The 17,753-nt window shown below is 39.1% G+C and overlaps 1 pseudogene; it reads right to left on the bottom strand.

Annotated features, from left to right (window-relative positions):
• Window positions 1–13,789, bottom strand: part of LOC108719707 — a 218,233-nt pseudogene extending 204,444 nt beyond the window's left edge.
• Window positions 13,790–17,753: the final 3,964 nt, after the last annotated feature.

The following is a 17,753-nucleotide window of genomic DNA, read 5'->3' as shown; positions in this document are numbered from 1 at the left end:
TAATCTCTTGATAAAAGGGGAAATAGAAGCACACCATACTTACATGAGGCTTCTGCCTTCAAAGCATTTTATTGCAGCAGAAATGTGGCACAAACTTCCGGGAAAAACCCCTTCCTCAGGTGCATTACACACTTAGTGAACACATAGCATATCGCAGGCAATGAACTTAATTGTGCTATGCAGTTTATTTATATCCTTAGCCATCTCCTCAAATTGTTTGACAGTACCATCCCATATCAAGAAGATGTCATCCACATAGCGCCAGTATTATAGAATATATAACTACACTCTGTTTTCAAAATATACTTATTTTCAAAGTCATGCATAAACATATTTGCATATATAGGAGCCATGTTACCACCCATGGTGCACCCCACCTGTTGCACATAGTACTGTTCCAAAAACATAAAATCATTTTTTTGTTAGTACCAGTTCTAAAATTTCACAGGCAAAATGTATCTTCCCAATTTACTCAATTATTGTCGTATACATTCTATTCCTTCTGAGTGTGGTATTGTAGAATACAAATCACACACATCCAATGAGCACAAAAGCACTTTCTTAGCTGGTAGTTACTGACATAAATTTATTTAGAAATCCAAAGTATCCCATAAGCATGTATCCAATATAGGAAATATAGTTTGGCACACAAAATCCAAATATATAGCTAGCGGTTGCAAAACTGAGCTGCATCCTGAGACAATCGGCCATTCAGGGGGATTGTTTACAGTTTTGTGTATCTTTGGAAGAAAATATAAATAAGGTATTTGTGGCAACTCTATTTTAAGTACTGAAAACATCTCTTGTGATATTAGGCCATCCCTTTTTGCCCCTTCAAAAAAATAGTCAATTTCTTTTTTATGCATTTCAATTGGATTAAATGTTAATTTCCTATATCTAATCTCATCATCCAGCTGCCGGAGTGCTTCAGCCACATAGGCATTCCGATCTAGCAAAACCAAGGCTACGCCTTTATCTGCAGACTGTATAATGACATCAGAATAGGACTTTAGTTCTTTCAATGCCCTGCTTTCATTTATAGTTAAATTATTACTTGTTGGCTTTTGACTATTATTTTTTAGTGCAACAAGGTCCTGTTTTACCATACATTCAAATAATTCTATGCATTTGGGGGTATAATTCGGTATATATCTTGATTTGGTGCCAAATTTAGCCTTATCCACTTGATTCTTATGTTGAATAGTATTACATCCCACATTTCCTTCCATTTCATCAAAATGAGCACGTCATTTCAAAGATTGAACAAATTTAAATAAGTCAACTTCCAAGTCAAAAGCATTTTCTACATTAGACGGTATAAATCCTAGATCTTTACTTAAAACAGCTGTTTCAGTCTCAACATCTGTAAAACGTATAATCCTTATAAATTTGAGAATACTACAAACGGACAGGGAAATAGGAATATTATTCAAAGATCCGCCTCTTTTTTCATAAAGACACGGGAGATCAATTGGAGAAATGGTCTCCAAAAAGATCTTACAGAAAGACAGGAATATAGGATTGTTAGCACCTTTGAGAAAAGGTACATTTGGCTATGGGAACTGTGCACATTGCGCTGGTATCATAAAAGGCGATACCATATCTCATCCCACAAAAGGTTTACCTATTAGGATTAATGGGCATTTCTCCTGTAACAGCACTGGGGTAGTCTACATGCTAAAGTGCCCATGTGTATTACCATATGTGGGACAAATGAGTAGATCTATTAAGGTTTGCCTAAATGAGCATAAAAGTAACATACGAAACTATCCTTTAGAGAAAGAAGAAAAAACTAAACAGTAAGAAAAAAATTAACAGTTCTCTGAATTATCTGTTGCAAAAATTTTTTTCATAATAAACATATTGTTTCTGTATTGGGACAGGTTAATCCGTTAATGTGCGGAAACAGTTGCTAAGGAAAGAGGCAGCATGGATAAAAAGATTAGATTCTCTTGTGTCTAAAGGATTGAATTAGAGTTTTAGTTAACAATGCTTTTTAGAATGTATTTATTGATAATAAATGTTTTTAATGGGTTATTCATTATTATTACATTGCAGGCAATGAATTGTATGCATCACTATGGATTGGGACTTTCATGCTGATTAATGATGGACATGTTTGAAACTTTGTATAAATTTGCTGGTGAGGTAACTGAAAAAATGGCCAATCACATGATGTTGAAGGATAGAGCAGGTGGCTAGGCTTAGGGAGCTGTTCCAAATCATTAAAAATCATAAAAAGTTTGCATATTTTTTAAATGACAGTATATTGCAAAGTTGCTTGAAATTATGTTTACTTTTCAAAAAAAAAGTTATGTTTTTGTGGAGTTCCCTTTTAATGAGCAAGTTCTGGGTATGAACAGTCTATTAAAACATTAAGAAAAAGCATTATTAAATGTGTGCTTGTTATAAATAAACAATGTAACTATGCGGATTGCATCCATAAAATAAAGAAAACAAGGTTTACACAGCAAATATGATCCCTTTAGTTAATTACCTGTGTGTTTAAGTTTTCCAGGCATAGGCTGATCCGTCCACTCTCTCTGCATAGCCATCTTGAAAGACTAACTCGTCCTTCAGAAGAAGGCTGGACTGCTGGAACACTTCAAGTGTTTATTGCGGAGTGCAGTGCAACGTTTCAGGGTAAACCCATTTGTCAATTTGGATTCTTTTCTTTGAACACTGTACTAAAGCCTTTTTAACTAACTTAAGTTGTCAGTGTCAAAAATCAACAGATCATACAATGTAGTGAGCTCACTGATTTGAGTTTTCAATTGCTGTAAATAAAATATTACAGCAAATTAACAGATTGTTTCATGAAGTAACATAAAGTAGTTATATTTGTGAATAAAAATATGGTGCTACCCATCATACTTGATTATTTCCATGTTCCCACAGTGCAGATATGTGTATACTGTATATAATCTGTATATAATAAGGGCAGTGCACTAAGCCCAAACAATGCAAAAATAATCAGCATACAGAACACAAAGCATTCATGGGACTTACTTTATTAGCAGTTGTGACATGTAATTTTTTCCCCCATGTAAAGACTGGGTTTTGAAGGGCTTCAGTATCAATGCTATATATATATTTAAAATAGGGTATACTACTGCACACTTTTAAAACCATTCAGCATCACATTTATATATTTGCTAATTACTTACTGAATAATAATAATACAACATAATACTGTACTACTGTCTGGGAACTTATAAATGCAAACATAAGCCTTTCAATTAATACATATTAAGCAAAAGATCTGTAAAATCTGTTATATAATTTGTCACTTAGAGGCACATTTATCAAAGGTTGAATTTCAAATTCATGAGTTTTTTAAAACTCCCATAAACTTCCATGAACTCTAAATTCGACCAATTGAAATGTATTAACAAAATTTAATTCACAAAATTCGGATGAATAGAATTGACCCGAAAACTCAAAATTCGAATCCGATTTTAAAAAACTCGATTCAAGTTTTTTTCTCTGAAAAAAACTTGAATACGAGTTTTTTTATCTAATGTAGATGAGCTCTAACACAGAATGGAGTTAAACTGCAAAAATCAATCCAAGACAATTTGACACATTAATTAAAACAAGAAATAATTTAATATTTGTGTCCATTTGTTTAAATAATTCCTGACAGGAATGTGCTAATAACTTGGCAAACAATTTGATGTACCGGGAATCCTGCTTGCAGCATCATAAGAAAATGAACATGCCTGAAATCAAAAGCCCAGAAAGACAGATATACTACATCTGCCCAAAATAGTTAATAATTGCCATTCATTCCTCAAGGACAAACAGAAAATGCCATAACACCTGTTTCCCATGTCTCCATAATATAGAGCCTATGGGGCAAATTCACTAAGATTCGTAGTTGCGCCAGACGTAACTTCGCCGCACTTTGCCACACTTCACCAGGCGTAGTTTCGCCAGCGTTCCGCAAATTCACTAAAATCCGAAGTTGCGCTCAGGGGTAGCGTAAGGTTGCGAAGTTGCACTAGCGTTGATTCGCTATGCGAAGTTACGCTAGCGATGGTTAATTTGCATACGGCGCCAAATTCAAATTTCAATGGAGGAATATGTAGCAGCACTACAAATGCCTGGGAAACCTTCAAAACATCAAATAAAATGTTTATTTTTCCCTACACATGTGCCCACTGTATAGTTAAGTTGCCATGAGTTAGGAAATGTAGGGGGGAAGGAGGGGAGCCCCAAAAAATTTTTCGATCTTTTTCAGCCTATCACCCATAATATAGAAAAAACGCCAGCGTTTTTTGGGACTTAGAAAAAATTTCAACTTTTTTTGAAGCAATCCCTATCTACTCTATTGCGCTTCGCCTGGTCTGAGGTGGCGCAGGAAGTCTAGCGTAAAAGGTAGCGTTCAGTACAATGCATGTGTTAGTGAATTTGCGTAGTTACGTCCGTTGCGCAAATTCGCCAGGCGTAAGGGTGCCAAGTAACGCTAGCGAAGTTACGCCAGTGTTCATTAGTGAATTTGCAAAGTAACGAAAATGCCCAACGCTAGCGAATTGACGGCGCATAGTGAATTTGCCCCTATGTTGGTTGTTACCTGATTCCATATTCCAGAAAATTTGATAAAAGTACTGAGCCTCTGCTTTAAGGGACAACATTATTGTGCTGAGCTGGAACGTGACATTTTCGTAACATCTTGGTGCCTAGATATTTTGGTAAGTTCATCTCCCAGATCTCTTGCTGCATTTTGTTTCAGCTAAAGTAAAGTAAGAATATAGGGGACAATGCAGGCAACTTTTAAGGAAACCCTGTGTGAGTTTACTAATCACTCTGGGTTTTGTGGCTATGCCAGGGCTGTCCAGCTGGTGGCCCGCACCCCCCCCCCCACCTTGTGTGGCATCACATGAAAGTCTGCCTTCTGTAATTCCTTACCTTGTGTAAATTTTAAAGAGATTAACTGGCCCGGCATTGTTTAAACAGGTTGTAAAATCCTGCATTTTTCACACCTGTAATCCCCCCTGCATTGTTTACACCTGTAACAGCTCTAGTGTTCACATTCCTAAAGCCTTGTACTTTTCACACCTCAGAACCAGACTAAAAGTGCCAATTTTTTTCACCTGTTCACACTTCAGAAAAACTGCTAGAGGGGCAGAACTGTGTCACTGTATGTAGCACAGTATGACCTGTCCATTCTATAGTCCTGATAGGTTTCCCTGTCTCCTGCTTTATTCTGCTTTCCCTATGCTCCCTGTGTGTGCCATACTCTGCATGCCCTATGCGTCTTGTGTGAGCCATACTCTGCTTGCTCTATGCTCCCTGTGTGTGCCATACTCTGCCTGCCATATGTTCCCTATGTGCCTGTGTGTAGTATATTTTAGGTGTATGACTTACATTTTTCACAACCATTTAGTTTTTTTGGTGTGTTACCACCATTAATGTGGTCTTGAAAGTTCTTAAGATAACATGGGTGTGGTTTAAAAGAGGAGTGGTCTCTCCGTCACGTAGGCAAGAAAAATTCTGTCCCTCTGTACCCCAGAAGTTAGAAAGCACTGACCTAGGACATCTTAGTAATTTTTCCCCAAAAGTGCTTTTAAAAGTAAGAAAACCTTCAGCAGATAACTTGTGCCAAAAGGCAGCCTTAAAGTGGCCCCATAATGTTATATGTTCAATAAACACATAAGAAATACATTTAAACACAGAGTCTAAAATTTGTCCTATATAATTTAGATTTGTAAAATCCTTTTGCCTTGTAGTTCCATTCCATTCATAAATTTAGAATAAGCGTTAGAATAAGCCTTGTTTTCCCAGTGTTTATGTTAGATAGCAAAGATAGCAAAGATAGCAAAATCAATTGTTTGTAATGATCGGCAAAGTTTTCCCGTTTCGCTTCACCAAAAATTAGTGAAATTCGCGAAAAATATCTTATCTTGTTCGTCTACTTGTTCAAAAGTCCTCTCACATGAATTGATGATCATAAAAATGAGTGATCTTATTCACTGTGAGTGGTATGAAGGTTTAACCAAAAGCAATTCCCTTAAATATACCAAAGTACAATAAATGTATAAATGTGGTCTGAGGTGCACACTATTTAAATTAAATGTGAATTACCCTTTTAAACCTATTTTACATTATTTCCAAAAAATATAGGGTGATGCTTGATATTGCTTAAATATTGTTTAAATATTCTTACTTGTCCATTACCTCCCTTCCACAATCCTTCTCTGCTTCCCCAGATGCTCTCTTATCAGTCTTACTTCATGGCAGCACAAACGGTCATGCTACATCTGTTGTAAAAAGGAGCAAGCTACACAACTACTACTCCTTTAATGCATGATTGTTATAAGATCCACCATTAGAGGAGAATTGCCCCAAAGATGAAGGCAGGCAAGGAACCAAGATGAGGCAGAATAAAATGAAAAGGCTGCCCAACCTGCCAGCCTCTAGCTCTTGAGGAGAATTGGAAGCTGCAGTTTAATAACACCAGGTTGCAAATTCCTAAGCTGGTGTATATATTAAAAATGTTAAAATATTTTTCAACATTTTTCATGGCTCCACCCTTTTAGGGTAGAACTGTCGAGCCAGGGTAAATGCCCTCTATAAGTTTCCTATAACATATACAAGGATACAAGGAGAATCAAAACAGCTTCAGGCAGTAGTTTTAAACTGCAATCTACAGCTATAAAGTAATGAATTTTGGAATCTGAATCATATCTACTATATTTCCTATAACATGTCCCCAGTAATTAGGTGTTACATTACCTGCTGCTTATTGTGAAGGTATGCACATTTCCACAGAGGAATATCCTTGGCTGCTGAGAGTATAATATTTGTAGCTTTGTTTACAGCACTCTGAAAAAAAAACAAATCAATATTATGAATTTAAAGACATAATTTTCAGATTTATTTCTGTTTTAAATGAGCATTAAAGAAATACAAACTTGAGGCTAATGCTTACTCAGAAGACCCAGAGTCATAGAAAACATCAGGACATAATTGAGAACTACAAGATCATTTGTGTACTACAATTGAACATCTTTGTGAGGGGGAACTGTCTGTGCTGCCAGTATTAGAAAAAAAAACCTCCTTCACCAACAATGCACATCAAAATGTAAAGCAAATGGCAATTTAAAGAAGGTAATATCCATGATTAACTATTTCATTAGCACTGTTAATCAAGGCAGCTTATTTGACCCTGGCAGCAAATCTTTTTCTTGTAAATTATGCTTTTATTCTCAAAAGGATTGTGTTTCTGGTCATTATAATTCTCATTATATTTCAGTTCAATACTGTCAGTTATACCAAGTCAGTTTATTTGAAGATGAATGGCCTTCAAGGAAATTCTAAATTCTCAAACAAAATATAAAAGTGTCAGCAAAAAACAGATTTCTGTTTGGATTCCCTTTTTCCAATGCGGAACTAAAGCCACAACTTTATTTTTATGACACTTCCAAACTAAAACGCAAATGTTCCGTTAAAGCAGCAATGCCAAATTTAAATAAGCATGAACATCTATAAAATTTGAAGAGTAGCAACAGAAACTGGCTATTAAGATAATACTTACCTGGATATCTTCAAGGCTTGGTTTCATGACAACATTTGTAATGGCAAGATGAATCTCTGCTTTGAACAAAGGTGTGGGGGCATGATCCTCTGTTAATTTGGTTGTCTGGTATACAGAACTGACTGTGTGTAGCCTATGTTTTAATGCATCTAGGGAAGTTGCAGTGTCTAAAATATAAAAATTGTGTTGTTTCACAATGGGTAAAACCAATTGGGAGGTTACAGACTAATTTTAATTAATAACACATCATTCTGTATAAGAATGATACCTTTCAGTTACATCTGAGACAGAAGAGAACAGTATATTTTGACAGTGAGTCCCTTCATAATACAGCCATATGCCTTTTATTAAACAGCCCCCCTATAATATAGCCTATGTGAAGATATTTATTCTACCACAGTTAGGGGGAAATGAAATAAAATTCGCAAAAATAAAAACTTTGCCAATAAAAAGTCACCTGTCGCAATGTAATATTCTTCATTATTCTTTTGCTGCATTATGAATCTTAATTGTGCATTGCCTGCTCTGTAGTTTCATTAAATATTATGTCGCAAAAATGGTTATCAAATGTTGAATTTTAGAGTAATGTGAAATCCAATTTTATTCACAATTCAAATGGTATGTTATTATTCAACCGACCCGAAAAGCACTTTTGACATACAACATTTTTCTTCCATTGGAGTCTATAGGGCGTCATATTCGAAGCGAAACTTGGCAAAAATGCGGCTCATCACTTCTATTAACATTTTCAAATAGTTCAAGGGACCTTTGCCATTGACTTCTACATGAACTCGGCAGGTTTTAGGTGGAGAATAGTCGAATTAGAGGTGTAATATATCTCACATTCAAATTCAAATTTGAGTTGGTGCTTTTAAAATCGAAATTGTGAGTTTTGACCAAAAACCCACGAAAATTTTAATTCACCATTCGAACCTTAGTAAATAGGCCCCTTACCCTGGAGGAGCAAAGTGTTTGCAGAGGCAAACAATTTTACATTTATTTGCATAGCGAATGAATTGCAAATTCTTTTTTCACTAGAACAAATATTACCTTCCCCTAGAGTCTGAGTGCCACTACAAAAGTAGCCTGATATTAGAATTCTGCTGAAACCCTATCATTTACATAGGTGAAAAAAACACTTTTCCACAAAATTAAAACATTCAAAACATTTAGTGCAGGGCAGGGTACGAAAACTGTGAGAGCAGAACCAAGTGTAGCTCCAGAATAAAGAATAAAGACCTGTAATTGCCCCCTAAATACATCACTGGCTGGCTCAGCAGCCCTGTATTCATAAGGGGTGAGCTCTGGAGGCATTTTGAGTGTGGGGTGGAGTGTAAATAAGTGGTGCGATTGTATACCCCTTATTGCTCTTAGTGCAGCGAACCGTATGCAAAAGATTCTCCAAACAGATTAATAAATAAAATGGGAAAGAAACATTTCCATGCAAACACAGTTACTGTTGCACCTTATCGCTACTCAATGCACTATTTCCCAAGAAGCACTTTAGTATGAAGCATTCTATAAGGATACTATCAATGAAACCTACATTTGACCAGGGAATGTGTTCGTCTGACACAAATGGCCAATCACATTGTAGTAACTACACGAAAGACATTCCTGGAAGCGATTTTTTTGCTTTGTATCAAGATGAGCACAAGCAAATGAATCCCAAAAGACACAGAGGGAGTGTGTTTGAGAAAAGTATACTGTAGTACCAACTGTATATCTGTTGTTTGCTACGTTAACCTCTTTTTCAGTTTTGAATGGCTGCCTCCATGGCTACACAGAAGCTTAGTTATATAAACTGTATAGTAGTCTGAAGCAGACACAAAATGTTTACTAGTGCAGGGCAGCAGTACTTTACAAATGATTTTCTTTAAAAAAAAACTTTTATTTTTTGGTGTTACTTTTCCTTTAAGACAACATATAGAGGAAAAGGTCTTTTAAAAAATACATTTTCCATTGCATTGTTCATTCTCTAATAGAAAGAATGTGGGGATTTTCTGACTGCTTTATTTTTAAACAAATACATGGAAAGGTTTTAGAATCAGTGCTCTGGTAGGGAACAATCTAATTTTAAAGGACCAGTAACACCAAAAACATAAAGCATTTTAAAGTAATTAAAATATAATAGCAGATACACTCTCTAGAACAAAGTGACCTTCTACCAAAAATATCTGTAATCTTCCATGCAATCTGTGCCATTTAGCCCTATATAAAATGCCTCCATTGATACACAGCTGATTATTGTTTATTCACAATAGTTATGTTTCTGAAACAAACATTTATTGGTGTTCCTTTAATGTTTCTTATATAGTTAAATAATTCATAGATTTTACAAAGATGGCATGGGTATGTAGAGATATATAATTTCAGCAATATGACAAACTAGAAAATAGAGAAGGGATACAGTTTTGGAGATTACTGTATTTATGACTTTGTCATCTGAAATCTGTGGTACCTGACAGTCATGTGAGTTTACTATGCAAGTAAATGTTAAATTTAGAAGTATGATACTGTGGGTCAGTCTGCTTATGGGTGTTTATGTGGAGGATTAGAACTGGACTCCAAAACCCAGCCATAGGCAGAAAATTACTTTATAACAATCACAATTTTGTATTGTCAGTGACAAGCTCATAGAACTGGCATGCATTCTAAACAATTAAATGCACAGTTACCTGGAGACTGTTTTTGTTGGTTTCAGTTTATTTGTCAGTGCATTTTAGGTTGCAAAAGGGCTAAATCTGAATGGATTGAATTTTTTTCACTGACTATAACCATTGTTATTGCCATTGTTATGAATAACTAAAAACAGCAATTTTTTTTTTTAAAAAAATCGGCCCCTAAAGCTTTTTTTGTGTTTACAGTACATTAGGGTCACTTGAGGATCAACCTCATTAAATGCACAATGCACAAGATATACAAATACTTGCAGTAAAATCAGTAATGTAATTACATTATACTCTCCATTAAATAGTACAGAATTAAAAAAAATATTTTTTTACATATATTATGAATACAATTTATATAACTAAATTAAATAATATTTTAATAAATTAATAATTCTTTCTGGTTTTTAAATCTAATATAACATTTATTCTCTCAAAAATGTTTATTTGCTGTCTTAAAAATAATGTTACAAAAAAAAAGGATTCCCCCATGATGTTGTTACAATCAGTGTGCTCTGTTTTTTCGAGGATCACTGAATATCAGGAGGCAATTTAAATTCCAGGTTGTAAGAAAGATGGATAGAATGGCAAATACTTTAGCATGAAATGCAAACTTTTTAGATTACTTGTGTCTACAAGATAAGATAATGAACAAGGATGTTACTGATGTACCCAGTAGAGCAGAGAATTCTAAATATCCTTGAAGTCCATGCTAGAACTGTGCAGTTTTTAAGAGTCATAAAACAACATAAAATCAAGGCCTAGTTTTTATCCTTTTATGACTTTTTTTATAATCTTTTTTATTGCTTTTTCAAAACAAAATACAAAGAAAAAAAAAGGTTGGTGAATAAACAAGTCACAGTAATTGACATTCAATGTTGTACATATGCATATCCGTACACATGACCAGGTACACAACAGTGCATTACACCTCATACAACATAACATTTATACAATGACAAATCTTACAGGTACAATTTCTCAGGTAGGATCAGCCCCTGGCCGCAAAGCTTCCACCCATCCCGTCCAGACCAAGTCAAACTTATTTGGTGTGTCTCTTTGGATGTATACTAACCGTGCCAGCGTAATATGTTCCTGCAAAAGGTTTTTCCACATCTGTACATAACAACTTATGTGGTATGCTATGCATTTGCGTGCGAGGAAGAGCGATTCTCTCAGGGATACTAACACATAGGGGGACTTAGAGAGATATGTAACGACACCTAGCAGGCACACTTTTGGGTTCACAGGTATATGTATTTCAGTTATATGGGTAAGTTCCTCACAGACTTTCGCCCAGAACAAAGCCACCTCAGTGCAGCTCCACATCAGGTGAAGAAAATTGGCCCCTGGCAAATGACATTTGGGACAACAGTCATCTGGTCTTATATTTGCCCTGTGCATACGTACAGGTGTGATGTATGCATGATGTAGAATAAGAGTTTGTGAGAATCTACTTCTTACATTAAAGGACACCAGTCTGGAAGCCTCCAAAGCCTCCTCCCATTCCTCATCCTCCTGGTCACTCATAGCTGATTCCCACCTTCCTCTAAAATTACCCGCTATACACTTCTTGTTTTTCATTAACACAGAGTAGAGACATGATAGGGGATGATTTCTGCAGAAGCTAGTGAGGTATTCCAACATATTTTCCAGTGGTGATTTAGATATAACAACTGGGGATAGTGACCATTGAGCCCTAGCAGCCAGTTTAAGTTGGTAATATTGTAACCAGACTGTAACCACCACATCAAAATCAGTCTCAAACTGCTCGGGGGGTTTTAAAAACACCGTCCACATATAGATCCTCAATGACCTGTACCCCCTGTGTTTGCCAAAATAACTGCAAGTCTGCATGCCGGAAATGGGGGGTCCCCTCATTATCCCAGAGTGGAGTATTTGGGGAAATTGCTTGGTAATGAATAAGCTTCAGTGCCACCTCCCATACCTTAAAAAGCGTTCTCAGCAATGGAAGGGGGCAGTGAAAGTTCTTTATATGTTCTAAGAAAATTAGCGGCGGTACTGCCTTGCTACCCCAACACTCCCTAAGAACCACCACATAGGAAGAATCAATTACATCCAATTTAGACCACGGCAGGAGATGCTGCAGTTGTGACGCTAAGTAGTAAGATCTCCAATCTGGAAGGGCCATCCCACCCTGCAAGGCTCGGAAGTTGTAAAACCGAGTACGCCAGTCTGCTGCGCTTGCCTGCTCACACAAATGTTTTAGTCTCAGAATCTAGTCGTGTAAATACCTGTTTTGGTATGTAGACTGGGGAATTTACAAATACATACAGAAGCTGCGGCAAAAAGATCATTTTGCGAATAGCCACTTTTCCCGGTGGCGTTAAGGGGAGGGAACTCCATGCCTTCATTTGACTAGAGATTTTAGTAAGTATAGGGTTCAAGTTATCTTGCAAGTAATTACGGTGGTTTTTGGTAAAGGATATTCCTAAGTACTGAAGTCGGGTGACCCATTGCAAGGGCTGGCCAGGTAACTGATAACAAGGGACTTTGTGATCCAAAGGAAATATATAAGATTTACCCCAGTTTATAAGCAAACCCGAAAATTTCCGAACGTTTTGACCACATGGAGGAGTCTATCTAGTGATTCCGCCGGATCAGTCAGAAACAGCAACATATCGTCCGCATATAATGCTATCTTTTCCTCTATATCCCCGTATTTATAGCGCACAATATTATCATCCGCCCTTACCATAATGGCTAGCACTTCAATGGCCAGTGCAAACAGGACTGGGGATAAAGGGCAGCCCTGTCTGGTACCCCTTTCCAGCGCAATAGATTCAGAGATCGAATTGTTCGTACAGACTTTTGCAACAGGGCGAGAATATAACAACTACACCCAACCAATAAACTTTTCCCCAAAGCCAAACCCCGTTAGTGTTTCCCACAAGTAACCCCATTCAACAGTATTGAACGCTTTAGCGGCGTCAAGAGAAAGGATAACCCTCCTGCCCTGATTTAAGTGAGGTAACTGCAGATTTGCAAAAAGTCTTCTAACATTTGTAACAGTAGCCCTCCCCGGCATGAACCCCGTTTGGTCTCTATGTACCAACTTAAGAATAACCGTATTTAATCGGGCCGCCAGAATTTTTGCTAAAATTTTTATATCACCATTAAGAAGCGAGATAGGTCTATATGACTCGCAATGTGTGGGGTCCTTCCCTTTCTTGGGAATCAATACTATGAGTGTCTCTGTCTTGGAGAGAGGAAGAGTCCCAGCAGATAGTGCCTGATCAAAGCAGTGTTTTAAGCGGGGCACTAACATGTCCTTATATTGTTTATAGAATTCCATAGGGATTCCGTCTGTCCCCGGGGCCTTACCATAATGGAATGAACCGATTGCGTCCTCAATTTCCTGCACAGTAATGTCTCCCTCCAAAGAGGTTCTGTCTTCTACACATAGTGTGGGAAAAGGCACCTGTCTCAAATATTCCTGCAAGTCCCACTGAGTGTAAGTGACTCTTGTCCTATAGGCCTCAGAGAAGTATTCCTGAAATGTCTTGTTTATCCCAAACATGTCTGAAATCACTACACCTGCTGCAGATTGGATATTCATTATCGTGGTAGATGGGGCTATTTCCCTACACATCAACGCAAGGAGGTGACCAGTTCTGTCCCCAAATTGGGTAATTTTATGCTTGGAGTATAATATACTTTTGTGGGCCTGCTGCACCAAATAGTTTTGTTGGTCCTGCGATTTAAGAAGCCAATTTGCTTTATTTTCTGGATTGGGCTGTAAAATATATTGGGCCTCAGAGGCATCCCTTTCCAGGCGTATTCCCTTCTCCTCCCTTTTTTTTTCCAGCTATTAACTCTGGACTTAACTATCCCTCTCACATATGCCTTCATCGCATCCCATTCACTGGAATCAGTGGCTGTGCGCTTATTAAGCTTATTAAGCACCTAATAATATCATGGGGATGTTTTTTTAAGAAATTGAAAACTAAGGACCGTTTAAGTTTGTCCCGCAGTCCCCTCCGTTCCAATTTATCAATCTCTATCCCCCACTAGCCATTGTAGAAACCAGTAAAGACTATGCAGAATATCAACTAGGACCCTCAAACAGAATATGCCGGTCTTCCACAGCATGAGCACCAGTGTTTGCATGCATAATAAGTAATCTCTCACCAACCTAAAAAACATTACCCCCCCACCCTGCTTTCAACCCACATCCCCAACCTGGGTTCAGCTTACATGGATCCTGAACCATCAAAAAAAAAAAAGTCCTGAAAGTAGAACGCAGCGGGGGAGCCAAAAAGGGCTCAAATGTGGGCAGCTAACCTTGCTGGTCACCAATACCTTATCCACGTACCAAGACGAAGTCACTCCTGGATACAAGTGCCAAAACGATGCAAAGGTCGTTATATTCAACTAGACCACAGGTAAGGCCAAAACAGGTATAAGAGAGGTAGCCTGCATTTACTGTCCAAATACCATCCAGGGTCAGGCCTGCCCCAGCTGGATAGGATCTGCACCACTCCGTGGATGAGTAGATGGGGTTGACTCCAACCAATCCACTTCTTGGTGTGGGGAGGAGAAAAAAAAGGATTTTCCAGCATGGACCACACGAAGTTTGGCAGGAAAAAGCATAGCAAATTGAATATTTAGCTTCGCAGCCTCTTCTTCACTTCCATAAATTGTAATCGTTGTTTCCTCACCTCCATCGAAAAATCCGGATACAGGGAGACAGTAGTATTTTGTATACAAAGCTCTTTGGTGCGTGCCTCTCTGAGTGCTGTGTCTTGATCACGATGGTTCAACAAGCGTGCAATCACCGGTCTGGGCCCTGCGCCAGGTGGTAATGGCCGCGCTGTAACCCGATGCGCACGTTCAATTAGGAACATGGAGGAAGCCTTCTCTCTGAGCTGTGTTAGCAGAAACTGTTCCTCAAAAGCTTCCATTGCGGGTACCCTCCTCTCCCTCTGGCACTCCCACCAGCCGTATATTGTTACGACGCAGGCGATTTTCATCCTTTTATGACTTTAAATAAAACAGCACTCTATCAAGGTAATTTAGAAATCTAATTGAAAGAACCACAGACCTTTTACACTTCTACATTTCTACACCCTGAATCAGTGCAAGTATCAGCAGAAAACTGCACCAGGCCAGCGTCCTTCCAGCAAGCACCACAGAACGATCCTCTTCCTGCTTCTTTCTGTTGTTCTTGTGCTTCTTGAGCTGTCGTGCTCCCTGGAAGATGCCTGGGTTGGTGCAGCACTGGCCTGGGGTATCAGATAAGTAAATACTATCACTTGGGGGTGGCACTTTTTGGTACCCTTAGTTAAAAAAGGCTTTCCATTAAATCATTAAATAGTGATATATATATATATATATATATATATATATATATATATATATATATATATATATATATATAAATATATATATATATATATATTGTAACAAAAAAAACGCACTCACAGGACTTAAAAAAAAAGCCGCAAAGGCTGTGATTTATTGATCCGACGTTTCGGCTACAACTCTAGCCGTCCTCAGGAAGAAACAAACCATACAGATGTGTGGTCAAATTTAAAGTGAAGAGTTGGCGCCAAAATTAGCCTGTGACATCATCACCAAGCGCCCACCATTACCAAAAAGTCATGTGATAGACAAAGTCATGTGATTGACAAAGTGTCAAATGCAATTAGTGAACCCCATCAAGCCTGTATCAAAAGGGCCAATATATACAAGTGATAATAGTGGGTGATCCCTCTGATCGTGATAAGAGAAAAATGCATTAAAGTTAAAAACCGCGATTGCCTAGTGACAGGCCTCGCACTAGAAAAGACTTACCCCCCGCTCGCATTCACAGCTCCACCGCGCCCATCAATACCGTTCTATCCCTCCGTGCAGTTACCTCCGCTGCCATGGAAAGAAAGGGACAACCGCACCTGTTCGCTCAGTGAGCGCACCCCAGCACCAGACACACTGCGATGCCCCAATCTGCTGCACGCTGCCAGAGCTCCTCTGTGGCTCCTCCCCTCCGTCTGCCGATTGGAGGAAGCCACCACACCCCCACCTAGGCTCCAATCGCGTCAAGAGGCACGGCCTCATTACGTCCATCACTGCCATCCGTTGAGGTGTCAGCCCCTAACAAAATGCCAGGGGTTGCACCTGTCAGAAGTGGCCGGGTTCAACTCTCACGGGCCCATTAGCCCAAATACTGTAGGAACCAGATTAGGTGTTCAGTGGGTGCGGGCTCGGTCGTTTCAAACGCGTCTCTCTTAACCTTATTAGTCCAGAGTGTCTGTGCCAGGGTTGCCAATCTATCCTTCATGGGGTAATCCCTTAGACACGCGGGTATTCTGCTCAGGGTGATCGGGGGCGGAGCTGTTCCTGCCGATCAGGGGGTATCCTCCATCGATCTGGAAGAAAAAAACATGCTTGTCTGGGTCACAAAATCGTCATATCGCTGCTATTATATCATCAAAAGTGACCGAAGGGAGGGCTGGAGGACACTGGTGACTACCCTAGATTTACTGTAGTTAAGGGAGGGTATTGTGGCCTGCTGGTTTTGCTTATGGAGTCTCGGTCACTTTTGATGATATAATAGCAGCGATATGACGATTTTGTGACCCAGACAAGCATGTTTTTTTCTTCCAGATCGATGGAGGATACCCCCTGAGCGTCAGGAACAGCTCCGCCCCCGATCACCCTGAGCAGAATACCCGCGTGTCTAAGGGATTACCCCATGAAGGATAGATTGGCAACCCTGGCACAGACACTCGACTAATAAGGTTAAGAGAGACGCATTTGAAACGACCGAGCCCGCACCCACTGAACACCTAATCTGGTTCCTAAGCGATATTTGGGCTAATGGGCCCGTGAGAGTTGAACCCGGCCACTTCTGACAGGTGCAACCCCTGGCATTTTGTTAGGGGCTGACACCTCAACGGATGGCAGTGATGGACGTAATGAGGCCGTGCCTCTTGACGCTATTGGAGCCTAGGTGGGGTGTGGTGGCTTCCTCCAATCGGCAGACGGAGGGGAGGAGCCACAGAGGAGCTCTGGCAGCGTGCGGCAGATTGGGGCATCGCAGTGTGTCTGGTGCTGGGGTGCGCTCACTGAGCGAACAGGTGCTTTTGTCCCTTTCTTTCCATGGCAGCGGAGGTAACTGCACGGAGGGATAGAACGGTATTGATGGGCGCGGTGGAGCTGTGAATGCGAGCGGGGGGTAAGTCTTTTCTAGTGCGAGGCCTGTCACTAGGCAATCGCGGTTTTTAACTTGCATTAATGCAAATGCATTTTTCTCTTATCACGATCAGAGGGATCACCCACTATTATCACTTGTATATATTGGCCCTTTTGATACAGGCTTGATGGGGTTCACTAATTGCATTTGACACTTTGTCAATCACATGACTTTGTCTATCACATGACTTTTTGGTAATGGTGGGCGCTTGGTGATGATGTCACAGGCTAATTTTGGCGCCAAATCTTCACTTTAAATTTGACCACACATCTGTATGGTTTGTTTCTTCCTGAGGACGGCTAGAGTTGTAGCCGAAACGTCGGATCAA

This window comes from Xenopus laevis, chromosome 6S (assembly GCF_017654675.1).
Source record: "Xenopus laevis strain J_2021 chromosome 6S, Xenopus_laevis_v10.1, whole genome shotgun sequence".
In the NCBI taxonomy this organism is placed as follows: Eukaryota; Metazoa; Chordata; class Amphibia; order Anura; family Pipidae; genus Xenopus; species Xenopus laevis.
The sequence above is the reverse complement of the archived record's forward strand: the minus strand, read 5'-3'. Positions and strand labels throughout refer to the sequence as shown.